The sequence below is a fragment of the Meles meles genome, chromosome 21 (genome assembly GCF_922984935.1).
Source record: "Meles meles chromosome 21, mMelMel3.1 paternal haplotype, whole genome shotgun sequence".
Classification (NCBI taxonomy): Eukaryota; Metazoa; Chordata; class Mammalia; order Carnivora; family Mustelidae; genus Meles; species Meles meles.
The window spans coordinates 14,112,640-14,127,707 of record NC_060086.1 but is presented as its reverse complement, the minus strand read 5'-3'; the positions used below and the strand labels follow the sequence as shown (position 1 = coordinate 14,127,707).

The 15,068-nt window shown below is 45.1% G+C and overlaps 1 protein-coding gene across 2 annotated transcripts in view; it reads left to right on the top strand.

The window, feature by feature from the left end:
- SDK1 (sidekick cell adhesion molecule 1) overlaps window positions 1-15,068 on the top strand; it is a 919,871-nt gene that overhangs the window by 361,270 nt on the left and 543,533 nt on the right. The gene's annotated exons all lie outside the window — the stretch shown is intronic.

The window sequence follows — 15,068 nt, the reverse complement described above, 5'->3', positions numbered from 1 at the left end:
GACTGAGTCACATTCTCTCACTATCTCTGCTGCTGCTTGACCAACCAAGCATTGATATCCTGAGGAACGCTATCCAGAAAGAAAAAGAAATAAAAGCTTAGTATTGGAAGGAGTAGATAAAATTATCATTATTTATGGACAATAAGGTCATCTTAATTAACAGTATGTAATAAATGCTTTATTAGAACTAATAAGCTTGGTGACATTGGGAGTATATCTGCTCAGTCCATAAGAATCAATATAATTTCTACATATTAGAAATATCCAATTAAAAATGTAATAAAACATAAGCTTTCACTCATAATAGCAACAGAAACTATATAGTATCTATGAACTAATCAAGAATGCATAATGCCACTTGAGAGAAAAAAAATCTCAATTTTAATAAAAGACAAGATCATGGGAATAATAGATTTTTTATTCTCTTGGGTGTAGTATTAAGAAGACATTAGTTCTTCTTAAATTAATCTTTAAGTTCAGTTAAATCTCTCCCAAAATTTAGTTGGTTGTTTTTGAAGAACTTGATAAACTTCAACAAAAGGAGAAAATTGACAAATTTAATTAAGTTTTGAATATGCCACGAAGGCATCCAGAGACAGATGGCCAGGTGACAGAAAGGGAGATGATGTATGCAATGTCCAAAACCTGTAAGAGATTATTAGTGGGTCGATGTCTAGAACTGCAAGAAACTCCTTCAGAATGGTATGAAGGAGATAGCAGGCCTACTAAAAGAAGGAGGAGGACATAGGAACTTCTGTTTCACTGAAGACTAAACCAGAAGGCTAGCCAACATATGAAGAAGTCATCAAACTCATTAGTAACCAGAGTAATGAGAATGGAGGCAATGGTGTGATAATCACTATTAAACTAGTAATAATTAGAAAGCTGACAAATGAGTTTAGGAATTCTCCTGCAGTGATAGTGGGAATGTAGACTTCGGCTGTAACGGAGAACAGTCTGGAAGTTCTTAATCGAATTAGGAACACAGACTGGTTCGATTTATTCTCCTGGGTTTATTTCCCAAGGACATTGTCAGTAATTGAATATTGTATGTGGGCAAGGTGTTTGTGGCAATGTTTGTAGTTCTAGAGGCAGGAAGTTTGGGTGCCCTTCTAGGAGAGCAGCTGGGTAGGATGTGGTGGCTACACGCATGGAGCGATTGGAAGCAACTACAGCTACTGTGCACAGCGGGCAAGGTGTGAGGTGTCACAGAACAGAGCGGGGGAGGGGTGGGCGGGGAGAGGAAGTTGCTGAATGAGATGAGTAGCATAACACCATCATTCATTTGAATTAAAAATACATGCCATGGAACAGTTTGCAGTTTTTAAGAGCATAGTCAAATAAGAAGACTCCCACAAAACTCAGGAGATTGTTTTAGGGTTTTTTTGTTTGTTTTTTAAGATTTTATTTGAGAGAGGAGAGCAAGAGATTGAGAGAACAAGTGGTGGGAGGGGCAGAGGGAGAAGCAGGCTCTCTTCTGAGCAGGGAGCCCCAGGTGAGACTCGATCCCAGGACCCCGGGATCATGACCTGAGCAGAAGGAAGATGCTTAACCAACTGAGCCACCCAAGTGTCCAGTCGTGGGATTTTTTAAAAGCAGTGTGATGAACATCTTTGCGTGTATCTATTGGGACACATTTTGTGTTATCTGCTTAGAGAGAGCGGGGCTCTTTGGTTTGCTGACTGTGTGGCCTCAAGCAAGACGTTGATCCCTCTGTGCCTGACTTGCCCCTGGGCTCTGAGAATTAGATGGCTTGAACTTGTAACAGGATCTGAAGAATGTCAAGCACGTCATTAATGCTCAGTTAGTGGCAGCTGTCACTATAGCATTTTTCCTGGAAATAGAACATGGGGTAGACCTAGGTACAAACTTTTTTTTTTTTAAATTTTTAAAGATTCATGGATATGGCGGGGGAGTAGACTCCCCACTGAGCACAGAACCCAACACTGGGCTCAATCCCATGACCCCAAGACCATGACCTGAGCCAAAACCAAGGGTAGGACACTCACCTGACGGGGCCACCCAGGCACCTCTGGTACAAACCACATTTAAAGTCTATCATTGGTTTGTTCATTCATTAAATATTTATTGAATGCCCACTGCGTGTCTTAGCATTTAGATAAAGTAGGCAAAAATCCTTGCCCTGGTGGAACTAAACTGCCACCCTAAACAAAAAAAGTGAATCAGTGAAATATGTAAGATGGTTAGTTTTCATTGGACTTTTGTTCAAATGTGCTCAGCGTCTGAGTCATTCACTTCTTTTCATTCTACATGTTCTCAAGAGAGTGGTCATTAAAAGATGTGTTGTCTGAACCAGGGCCACTAATGATAAGGTATAGGTCAGCTCATTTACTGTATTAATCTTTGTTAGTCAGCTGCTTGAGACGATTCTCATATGCCATGCCTAATTTCTGTCCAGATGAAAATGTTTTCCCTCTCTTTGTTCCCACAACTCGGTACCTCTGTTAGAGCAGTAAACACAACATTATTTTTCTATGCTCAGATTTCAGATTCTTCAATCAGGGACTGTGGATGGTTCATCCGTCAATGCCTAAAATGGTCAACATTCAGGGAGTTTTGTCTAGTTGAATTTTGACCTTTTCTTCTGGTATCCTTTGGGCTTCTTTCTGGTAAATATTGCGTGACCCTCGAGTGTATCCATTACCACATTCCCAAAGACCTCAGAAATGATTTGTACCAGTGGTTTATGGTAAAAAGCAGACCGTTGGCAGACAGAGCTTTTATAATTAATTAATTCTACCTTTGGTGACCTACCTTTAGCAGACTCTCTGACATGAAGTCTCTTTTTCCTGTATTGACCTCCACTTGGATTATATGTGATGGATATTGTTGGTCAACAGATCCCTTCAAACACCATTCAGATTCCAACGAGTTTTGCTCTGACTTAGGAGCATGTACATTTGGTGTTGTTAATAAAAACATTTTCCCAAAGGAATTAGACAAATTGATTTAGTATCTTTTTTCTTTATACAAACAAACATTTATTTTTAGTTTAGCTGCTCTAATTTATCACTGAATATTTAGTGCAACATGTTTTTTCTTTACATCATTACCAGCGGTTCTTCGGACCTTAATTTTCTCACTTGAAAAATTAATGAGTTTGTATTTTTTGTATTTATTTACTCATTTAAAATTTATAGTTTGCTTAGTTTTTTTTTTTAAAGATTTTATTTATTTGACAGAGATCACAAGTAGGCAGAGAGGCAGGGAGAGAGGGGGGTGGGGAGCAGGCTCCCCGCTGAGCAGGGAGCCCGATGTGGGGCTTGATTCCAGGGCCCTGAGATCATGACCTGAGCTGAAGGCAGAGGCTTTAACCCACTGAGCCACCCAGGCACCCCCTACTTTGCTTAGTTTTAAAATGCATTCAAAACTGGTGAAAATGATACAAAGAGCACAAAAAACAAACACATCAGAAGTGAGAAAAACAAGAAAATTGAAAGTAGGCTCACACGCTAGAACCGGATGTGTGGCAGATAAAAGATGTGGAGAGTCTGGGTCCTTTGCCGTGAAGGTGCCCGAGTTTAGTGGTAGTGCTGCACAGCGGCCCATGGGACATGGGAATCCCAGCCCGGGCTTCCCAAGGCTCAGCAGGGAAAGCACATTCTTTGTTGAAGAGAAGCACAGCCATTCATGAGGCCAGGACCAGCGGATATTGTTCTCGAGAAGTTTGATGTGGTGGACACTGTGCTTTAATGAGCAGTGTCCTGGTTATAAAGCCTTAGGAAGGGTCCTGGAGGGCTACCTGTCCATGTAGGCCGCGAGGTGGCCCTGATGTGAGAGCCAGGACCAGAAACGAAGGCCCTTCTCTCGATGCTGGTGTGGCGATCCTGTGCCCTGTGTCTGTACCCGGGCATCGCTGGCTTCTACTTTGCACTTACTGAAGGAAATGTTCACTTCCTCATCCTGCGTCACAGACTGCTTACTTTCAGGGGAAGAACTTGACTTAAACTGGTTAGGGTCTGTTCTCTGTGACATGCAGCTAACACTTGGTTTACTATTTTACTGGGAACTGTGTCCCTTGGTGTTTCTTTTGTGTTAGACACCGCTGTCTTCCTATGCTACTAACTTGCTGAAGCTCAGAGTGTCTTTAACTTTGGCTTTTGGACCATCTTTTCTCCTTCTCACTCTCTTTTCCTCATAATCTTGAGTCCCACACAACAGCTCCATTATTTGAGAGGTGTGGGGACAGAAACCATTGGCGTTTCTGTCTCGTGTAGCGCCAGCTCCCGTTTGGGCTGGGACGAGCCTTAGGTTGCTTCTTCCCTGTCTTTTCTCAGTTATCACTTAACTAATGGTTCCCTTTCCCCAGACTACTGTCTTCCTCTCACTGGTGATGAGGATTCCCATTTAATCCCTTGCTCTTGTGAGACTCTCTCAACTCCTGTCTCATCTAGAGATACTGCTTGTTTCCTAATGATAGTTTTGTTTATAACGACATGATCATTAACTTCTATCACAGTCAACAGATGGCATTGGCCTGGTCCCCCAGCATGGAGTGCTGAGGCAGGCAAGAGTCGGTGTGATTTCCTGCACCAATGGGTCCCCAAAGGCTTTGTGCCACAAAGTGCTTTATTTTAACACAAATTAATGTTCTTTATTTTGTTCAGTGATTTTTGTCAATATATAAATGCTCAGAATTCATTTTGCATGCTTACTTTTCATGCGTGCTTCTTTAATCTATGGTGATTTATGTGTTTACCATCTGTGTTAAGAATTTCCTTGTCAAGAGTATGTACTGAGATATTTGTACTCACAGTACATAAATTTGTTTTATGTTTTCCCAGGGAGCTGATATTTTATATTTTTCTCAAATATATGTATTTAATGAAATTAGGATCTTCCCATTGGAATGTTTGTTTTAAATATTCCAGTTAAATGTCCTATGTTATTTGATTTCGAGTTGGATTACTGAAGTTCATTATTTACTTAAGTGTAACAGCAGGAATATCTGTCTCTCTCTATATGTATATCAACTTATTTTGGATGTTTTACATTATCAACCTGCAAAATCTTATTTGTGATGTTACTGGTGTTATCCCAGGCTATCTTTGCTATTCACAAAATAACTATTTGTTTTAGAGTTTGTTATCAAGGAAATCCTAAATATACATCTTTTAAAAACCATTAGCTCATCCCAAACCCTTTTTAAAATAATCAACTCTGAGACCTGTGAGCTCATCGAATATAGCATTCTTGGTAATCGAAGAATTAGAATCAGATTTTTAATGTGGACAAGCAGTTCTGGTGTGAGTTAGGAGGAGATGTAAAATGTCCTGTTTTCTTAATGTTGAGCTAAATCTGCTGTCTATATTTTTTAAGCTAATTGGTAAACTCTTAAAAACCCTGCCCCACCCTTAAAAAGCCCTCATTCTCTTCTTACTCGCTTATTCCTTTCTCTTATTTAAATTAGTCACTTGCTATCCTGATAAAATCTTCAAAATCTCCTTGTTGAACCTCTATGTACACAAGATTAATTGGCTAACTACTAGTGCCTAACATCAAAGAAGGGGCACTGACTTGTTAACTTCAACTTTCAGATAAGCAAGAAGTGACATTTTTTTAAAAATTCAATTCAACACATATCTGCTGGGTATTTACTATCAGAATACTATAGATGATAGGAAAACTAGTAAGTCAACGGTTCCTAATGTCGAGTAATTTACATTCTTTTTAAAATGACTTTGATAGACCTTTAATTTGTTTAATGGTATTTCATGAATTTTTGTAAAGTAAGGTGTTTTAATTTATGACAATCCTAGGCAAAAATGCCTCATGGGAGAGGATGCGGAGCCTCTTAGGGATTAGGATCTTCTAGACTCTCAGGGCCAGAGTATCAGATCATTTTCATAATGGGTATGAAAACCTGGGCTTGGCATAGGCATTGTGTCTGACTGGACTGTCCTCATGTGTCCCAGAGAGACACCCATCACTGAATGGCCATTGGGGAGACCACTGGAAAGTGCCAGAAAGTGCACGGATTAAATAAGCCAAACACATGAAAGGACCTCACAAATTGCCTCACAGTGTATGAGCTCAATAAATGGTAGCTTCTGTTACCTATTTTTATTTCTTATTCTTATTCTTTTTTTTTTTAAAGATTTTATTTATTTATTTGACAGAGAGAGATCACAAGTAGGTAGAGGCAGGCACAGAGAGAGGAGGAAGCAGGCTCCCTGCTAAGCAGAGAGCCCGATGTGGGGCTAGATCCTGGGACCCTGGGATCATGACCTGAGCCGAAGGCAGAGGCTTTAACCCACTGAGCCACCCAGGCGCCCCTCTTATTCTTATTCTTAAACTTCCTTTAAAAAAGATGGAAGGCCATTCATCTGTGGCTCTTTATCCAGTGCCTGCTTTGTGATGGGCATGGTGGTTGGTATGGGGGATTTAACTGTGAGCTAGACAGACGTTCTCAATGCCCCCTTAGAGATTCTAGTTACACAGGCCATTCAGGCAAGCGCACAGCCTAAGCAGCGTGTAAGTGTGATAGGGGTGAAGTTTGGGGTGCAATTGGGGGTATTCCCCTGGACTAGGGGTATAGGACAGTGTCCTGTTGAAAGGTGGGTAGAAGCTGGTGAGAGCAGGAGCTGGGGCGAGCGGTGTTCTGGCAGAAGCAGCATCCTGTGTGGCCCCCGAAACGAGGGAAAGGGCAAAGCACCTGGAGCTTGTGTGTACAGCCTGGGTGTGAGGTCCGGTAGGCCTTGCTGGGATGGTGCCTTGAGCTTGCTCTGAGTCAGTCTGGGCTTTATCCCAGAGCAGTGCGGGAGATGTAGATCAATTTTAAATATTGCCAGGATCTGACAAAATCCTTAACTTAGAAAGTTGTCTGTGATCTCAGCTGAGAATGGGCTGGCTTGGTGGAGGAGAAGCTGTGGAACCAGGACTGGAATTTTTCAAGGGGCTCGCGCTGAGCAGCTATTGGTTGGGAGGGCTGGAAAGGCACAGATGACCCAGAGGTGTGGACAGTGGGCAGAATCATGAGCCAGAGGGGCTGAGCAGAGGGCCGGTCTCTACTGGGCCAGTCCTGGAGTTCCCTATACTCTTCATCAACAGGAAATGGGGTGGATCTCTTTACTCTTGGGCCCAGGGAAGAGCAGGTGTCAGAGAGCCACGTCCCAGGACAGGAGACGCAGCTGCCCACTGCGAAACTGCTGTGGTACTGGGAGGACACACTGGCAGTGTATTTTCAGTCACACCCGGCACCTGGTTAGGGAGCTTCCTCCAAAGCCAGCCTTTGAAGAGAAAGAACAATAATTAAATGATCCTCTCCCCAGGGGTTAGGTGGGTTATTCAGATTGCCTCAAGGCCAAAGCTAACTAAACAATGGATGACTTTCTGGTAACTGGGCTGTGCCCCTCTGCTGTGGCCAGGTGCCACAGTGATTTCTGGTCTTCTATTCTCTGCCCTGGAAGAGAGAGCCCTGGAAGCCTCTGTGGTCCTTCGTCTTTCCGTGCTCTCACTCTAGCGCTCACTCAGACAGATAGGAGAAGGAAGAGGAGGAGGAAAGAAGGAAGGAAACCTGACTGTGTAATGAGGCCAAATCTAAATACTATATTTTTTATCTTTTTTTTCTCTGATAGCTTCATCAATTCTGTGTGCATGTACTGATTACTTATTAAAGAAAGAGGTATATATTAGGTGTCATTCTTTGCAGAGTTGGTATTTTTGCTTTGGTTCTGAAGATAGGGCAGGAATCCTAATAGTTTACTTTGATGACATGGATCGGCTCGCTTCCCAGCTGAGGCCCAGCTCTCCTTGCAGAGCATACTAGTTAGTCCCTGGGGGACCCAGTGTGTGAATTGGCATTTCTGCTGCTGTTTACTAATGCCAGAACCTAGGTTCAATGTAACCAGCGGGGTCTGTGTTCTTGTTGCTGAGAGGGTATGAACTCAGGAAGGATCCCCAGCTTCCTTCCCATGCCCCCCACTCTGGTGAGTGCTGTGTGCAGGGTGCCTGCCATTGCACATGGAGACCTCCGCTCCCACTCTACGACCCCCTCCACACTCTGGCAGTCCATGCAGTTCAAGGAGAGTAGAAAGTCATGAGTGCAGTGCAGTGCCTCCTGGAGGGTGAAACTCAGAGGGAAAACATTGCGTTTAAAGGTATGAAGCATATCAAGTGCTTAATCAAATAAAGGAACAAGTGATAAGAGGTAAAAGTAAAAGAAAATCTACTGGAACGAGGATGTTAGAGTTTTGGATTAAGAAAAGAAGTAACTAACGGGCTCACAGATTAATGGTGTAAAAGTCACTTCGTGTGAATTCTAGTCATCTGAGTATGAGATGTCCCGTTGGAGCCACTGGTATCTCCCAAGTGAAGGGGAGTATTTCTCTCAGTTTCTCCTTCCAGCCCCTTCAAGTTGTCGAGTTATTACTGCTTTACACTCATGAGGAGCCAAATAAACCTCCTTTGCTTCTCAGAAGTCAGGCCCCAAGTTTGAACTGATATCTGTGTTAGTTGGCTTCATCACCATAGAAGAATAGCACAGACCAGGGACAGGGCTGGCTCAAACACCAGACATGTATTTCTCACAGTTCTGGAGGCTGGAAGCCCAGGACCAGGGGGCTGGCCCACTTAATTCCCGCTGAGAGCTCTCTTCCTGGCTTGCAGACATGTTGCACATGGCGGGGAAAGAGAGAGGAGGGAGGACACTCTGGTGTCTCTTCCTGTAAGGGCATTAATTCCTTTGTGAGGACCCCACTCTCATGACTCCGCCTAATCCCAATTGTCTCTCAAAGCCTCAGCTCCAAATACTGTCTCTGGGGGTTAAGTCTTCAGCATGTGAATTTTGGGAGGACAGAAACATTCAGTCCAGAACAACATCTCATTTGGTATTTTTATTTAAGCTAAAAGAATACATTTATACATTTTCTGGAGGAAAAAAATAAAAACCACATGGCTATAAATAGGGGTTTCAGCAGGCTTTGATTTTTTTCAAGATCAAGTCACATAAGTCTAGAGGTAAACAATAAAATTCCATTAAGTAGGAGCTTCAAAGGGACCATCTTACTAAAGGCTGTAAATCTGTTTGGAGAAAGTTTTGGGGATCAACTTATTAATAGCACCCGAGCCCATCAAGTTTTCTTTGTTCTTTTAAAGTTACGGGAATGAAGTAAAAACAAGCTTCCCAGTCTATCATGTATCATTGAAACCCAAAACACAATAGCATCTGTCTTGTTACAAACCAGGAGGCTGTAAATCTATTATTTATTTTTTTATTAAAGGTGCAGGCTCCAGAGTGAGGCCTGTGAATGGCCAAGAGAAATAGGAGATGAAGCCTTTCATCTCTGCCCAGTCTTTCCCCGTGTGACCCGAGTCAGCAGTGATTCATTGTTGCTGCTACTGTTAGGACTGTGTTTGTTTACCTGAACTATGTTTGAGCTAAAGAGAAAAGGGAAGTGGAAAAAGAAAATGACAAATCTGACTTTACGTTTTAGAACAGAGTTAAAATTGTAATTAGAGAAAGCCCCACAATCATTTCTCGCTCTAAACACAGTTTTCCATCAAACCACTTGTGCCTTGGATCTCTTATGGATCATTACACATAATGGAGGATGATAAAGCCGTGCTATTCAGACAGCTCTTTTATGGACATCACCCTCAAGTAGGGCCCCTGCGGTCACCACTGTTTACAGGGTTGAGAGCGGCCTGGCCCAGGTGAGGCCTCCTGAAGTGACGCCAGACGCCGCAGTCTGACTCCGAACCAGGAGGGGCCTGGGGAACAGGGTTGGCTGCCTGTGACTCCTCAGGGAAGGCCTGTGCCTTCATCTGGGGGCTGGGGCATGAGCCAGAAAAGCCTGGGCAGAGCAGTCCCAGTGTTCAGCCAGATGGCAGCTGTGACAGCTGGAGATCCCTGATACCTTCCTGTGGGGTCTTTTAGGGAACAGATCCAGTTCATGGGTGCCGTGCCCTCCGTGATCCTGCAAACGACTGCCTTACCTGAGAATTTTAGTCACATTACAGTAAAGTTGCTAGTATTTTTAACTTGCTAGAAATATAACCTTAAACGGGTGGTAATGAAGTCTACCATTTTCTGCAGTGGAGGAGACCTGACTTATTTACACCTGTGGCACGTGGCACGGTCATGTGTGGGGCGGCGTACAGCCTGTTAATAAGCTCATGTGCATAAACTAAAGGGAGTGTTGCTTTATTGTCCCGGAAACTAGAGTTTCTGCATTTTGTTCTTGATCTTCCTTGATTCAGGTGGAAGGTGTGTGAATTATACAGAGGTTGGCTGCCCTTTGCTGGGACTGCCAAAAACTGCCCATGGGGAGTAGCAGTTTGATTTCCCCGCTGGCTGCAGGCCTTTGACTGCACGTCCACCACCGAGGGCGGCCTCTCATCATCTTTCCTCTGGCTGGAGAGTTTCCCCTGCCTCTGAGCCCATCCTAAATTAAACCTGTGCTTCTCCATGTGGATCCCAGACGCACTGCCACACCACCACCGCCCCCACTGCGCGTTTCCTTTCCTTACACTTCTCTACATGTCATCTCCTGCCAGTAGTGATGATGATAGCTAATAGCACTGCTCCAAGATCACTTCTTTTACTTAACACCATTTGGAAGGAGGTGCCCGGTCCAACATCCCAGCCCTGGCAGGTGGTAGCTGCAGGCTACGCAGTTCAGCCAGGCCGGTGTCACCCCTCAACCACCTTGGACTTGGCGTGCTTCTGGGGTCTGTGAGCCCGAGGAGTGGGTTCTTTCATGCCTTCCTGGCCCCAGTGCAACCTTCTGTGCTGTCCTTAGTAGAACTTTCCCTCCTTCCATGGAACTACCACGGAACGCTTTCATGTTTCTGCTGTTTATGGAGCCCCGTGTGTCAGGAGTTGTGCTAAGTGCTCTATCTGTTAAGTTAAATTGGAGTGACATAAACTGAGAACTTAATACTTCAGCACTCCTGTGAAGGAAGAAAGCATCCTCTCTTCTAGAAATGAGGGAATGGACTTGCACTCAGTTTTTGTTTGGTTATATGGTCCCCAACCATGTTCTAAGGTTCTTGAGGGCAGAGTCAGAATTTCCTCATTTCCTATGTCTTCAGGCAATCCCCACTCTGTCCACACACCAAGGAGGCAGGCATCGAAGTGCGAAGGAAATCCGAAGCTGTCAGGACTGATCAGAGGAAGAAACGTTTATGAGAGGTGGCCTCTACCTTGTGACACTGAAGAGGCACCCCGGGGTCTCTCCCTACCTTCCCTCCTCTCTTCTGCATGCACCTCAGGTATTTCCCCTGTTGTTGTCTCAGAAAAGGGGGGGCTTCATGAAAGTAATGGACTTGGTGCCAGTGTCTTGTCTCCACGCAGCTCTGTGGTCAGTGGCTTTGTTACTTGGGATCTCCAGGTGCCATAGAGGGAAACTCCGCATATAGAGGAGGACTGTGGTGGGTAGAAAAGGACTCACATGGTAATGGGTGCACATCTAGGAGTTTACAACCTTGTGGCAGACTTGTGTCCAAAGGTCTTCCCTTCTGAGACTCAGGCCCAGGCCTAAAGGACAATGAGGGTGGGAGCAGGGTAGAGGGAGTAAAAACATTTTGATAAAGAAACCAAATTGGAGGCTGAGGACAGATTGGTGTATACATTTTTCAGGCCTCTGGGTGCTTCTTGCATTTCGGCCCTGGCTGTAGCCAAGCAGGCCGTATATCAGCAGGACCTTGTTTACAGCTCTCAGACTAATGAAGATTATCATTTATGCTTGAGAGTATGTAAATTTGGCAGTTCTTGCTCTAAAATAACATTCTCCATCTTTCCGGGAGTTAACTGCTGTCTTAGTAAACAAATTTTCAGTTTATTATGTTACCATTTAGAAACTTTCTTACTCTGATGCCAAATTGCTCTTAAAGGTGACTGATTCATAAGGAGTATTTTATTTACCTTGAAATCAGATTCTGTTTAGAACAGTATTAAAACACAAGGAGAGTCAGCAATCTATCACTCGAACTGCATGAGGAGCGGAAACACTGGAGTCCACACCTGTGTTTATGTTTTGGAGAGGTTGTTCCTGTCCAGTTCATAGCACCTATTTCTGTATCATTCATGGAGCAGCTATTACGTGCAAGACCCCCTACTTGGGGGTCTCTTGAGATACAGAAATGAATAACATACTAGTCTCTGGCCGCTGAAAAGGAGAATAAAACAAGTATTGAATAAAAGGCAGAGAGTCCAGCATGCCCTCTGAGAGGCTGGCATACAGAGGAAGGCTTGGGGGAAGACTGCCCGAAGAGCCGGTGTGGAGATGGGCGGCGTCTCTGACAGCGGGTTGATTCAGCAGTAGTTGGGGCGTGGGGGGCATTTGCGGTGGAGGGAACATTACCAGCAGAGGGAAGCCTGGTGGCCTGGGGGCCAATCTTGTTGGAGTGAAGGTTACGTGCCCACAGCTTACAGCTAGAACCCTGGTGTGGGGTCAGATACCCTGCCCCTCACCATCCCGGAGGCACCAATGCTAACCTGAGATGGTTGATGATGGAGAAGTTTCTAAGGTTTGTACAGCCAGGAAAGTAAGTTGATTTGAATAATTTTTCTAAATCACATTTTTACTGACCTCATTTGGGATATTGTGAGTGAAAAAGGTTCTGTGCTTAATTAAGTTTGGGAAATAAACAGGTCTTTAATGTAAGATTTCTTAGAGCCCTTGAGATGCTTTGTGACTTTTTGGAGGGGGATACATTATGTGCCATTTCAAACGTGTTTGACCACAGAACCTGAGTGGGACACAAACCAGGCACATCTTATTGGAGTTCTTGGGCCTCCTCTTTCTTTCTGGGATGCTTCCTGCCCAGCACTCCTGCTCAGTTTAACATGCAGCCTCAGCCCTGCCTGGCTCCTCAGTCTGGGCACAGTTCTGATTTAGTGGCCTCTCTATATCTGGACTTGGATAAAATGTCACACCCACAGTGTTGCCAGATTGGCACCCAAGGGCCTGGGGGCCTAGGGGGTCTCGGCTCTTCAAGAGATGAATTTCCATTGGTGGGAATCAGGAGGGAGCCGGGCTGGTGGATTTCCCATCTTTTCTTCTTTTGTGGATTCCTCCAAGGTGTGCTTGTTTCTGAGAACCTTCCAGAGATGTCTTGTGTGCCTGGACATGTCTAGCAAGCGAGCTGATGCACCTTTGAGTCTGTGCCATGAGCACCTGGGATGACCCATTACTTCACATCTCTCCTTACCTTGAGTCTGTGTTCTTACACATCTTCCTGCCTAGCTTACATTTCCCAGGTTAAGTGTTAGCATGTAGTCCTTGCCTCAGGCTCTGCCTTCTAGAGGACCTGGACAAAGTCAAAATCCCTTTTTCATTGATGAGTGTCTCCCAGGGTCACTCTGGGTAGGAGTGGTCTGATGGATACATGGGCTAGACAGGGAGGGTTCCTGAGTACTAAGGATGACTGGCTTCCCAATAGTCCAGACAAACAATAGGGAGAATTAGAAGGAGAGGAAATGCCCAGTAGGTAGCTGATGAGGTACATCAGAACTGGGAATAGAGGAGCCAGAGGTGATGATTCGGGGGAGGTTTCCTACAGGTGACTGAAAGGATGGTAGTGTAGACTTCAGGGATTGGGGGGTAAGGAGACAAAGATGAGCACTGGGAACATGTTGGCACAGGAAGAGAGGAGGAGCAGCTCGGGCTAGAATGAGGACCAATGACAGAAGCGGAAGTGGTGCCCTGAGCACAGGAGCAGGTGGCAAAGGGAAGGGGTGGTATTAAGCACGTGGTCACTGGTGAGTTCCGGGTGGAACAGTGGGTGCTGCACTGGTGGCACTAAGATTTGAAGGTTGGTGGTGGAGGGAGGGAGGGTGGGAGCTAGAAGTTACATCAGGGGTGAGAAAAGCGTTGGGGGGATGAGAAAAGAAAAACCCAACAGTTCAACAGGCTTAGCTCCTTTCACCTCTAAAGACAGGCTCTAAGTTTTGTCAGTGGGGAAATAACTCGTTTCTTCCACCTTCCAACACTTGTGGCAGAGGGATTACAAGGAACACTCACATTTCAGGGCCTCTGCCATTCCCGTGTTGCCAAAGGAGACAGACGTTACGGCTCTTTGTTAGTACACACATGTGGCTGCAGAGTGGATGCGGGTCGGAGGGGCGGTTAGAGAACTGAATTGCTGTGCTTTACAGAGTGAGGCATCTGACTTCTGGGGATGGACTGGCCTGGGAGGGCAGAGAGGCAGAGAGGTGTGTGACTGTTAGGGAGAGAGGAAGGAGCCACTGCACATTTGTCCTAACTTTCAGTGTGGCCACGCACAGATGAGTGTCTTTGGCAGGAGGAAGTGAAGAGGAAGAATTTAAATCATGCCAAGAAAAGGGGACCAGGGGGCTAATTTCTACTGGGTCAGCATGGACTGGCAGAAGAACCGAGCCCTGGGGTCCACAGCTGTGAGCTGAGCAAGTATGGCTGGCTGATGTGGCTCTGAGAACGCATCTCTGGCGATTAGTAGCGAAATTGAGGAGGGCTCTGGACTTCCCACATTATGCAGGAAAGGACAACAGCCGCAATTTTATTCCTCTGTCCAAGGACAGAGTAACCTTAACTGTCATCTGGATGTCATGGGGGATTTCTTAATGTTACTTCAGACAAGGGGGAAAGCACTCCATGGAGACAGAGATTTCTGCCACTTCTGCAAAGGTGACATGCTGGAGGAGTGTGAGAGAGCCAGTGTGATAAGGACTCCATGAGAGATTTCTTTTTAAAGCAAGGAGGGTCCGTATAGGGTTAGCGAGCACCGTGGCAAAGCAGTCAGCATAATTGCTGGCCTGAGGAGGAGGGGGAGGAAGAGAGGGCAGTGGGCACAGGGCAGAGGTTTGGGGATTGGCATGGTGGGCATGGCCCGAGGGTAGGTCAGGGAGGAATGCTTGGGTATATGTGAAATCTTGTTGAAAGGACTGGTTATGGGTCCAGACACAATAGCCAAGTCCTAACACATGGGAAGAATTGAAAATGTGGCAGTCAGACTGTTGCCAAAGACAGGAGCACAGGACTGGAGGAAGAAGGTGGCAGGGATCAGTGGTCAGAGGGCTGGAGGGTTTGAGACTTTGAGCATTTGCTGCTAACATTAGTCAGACA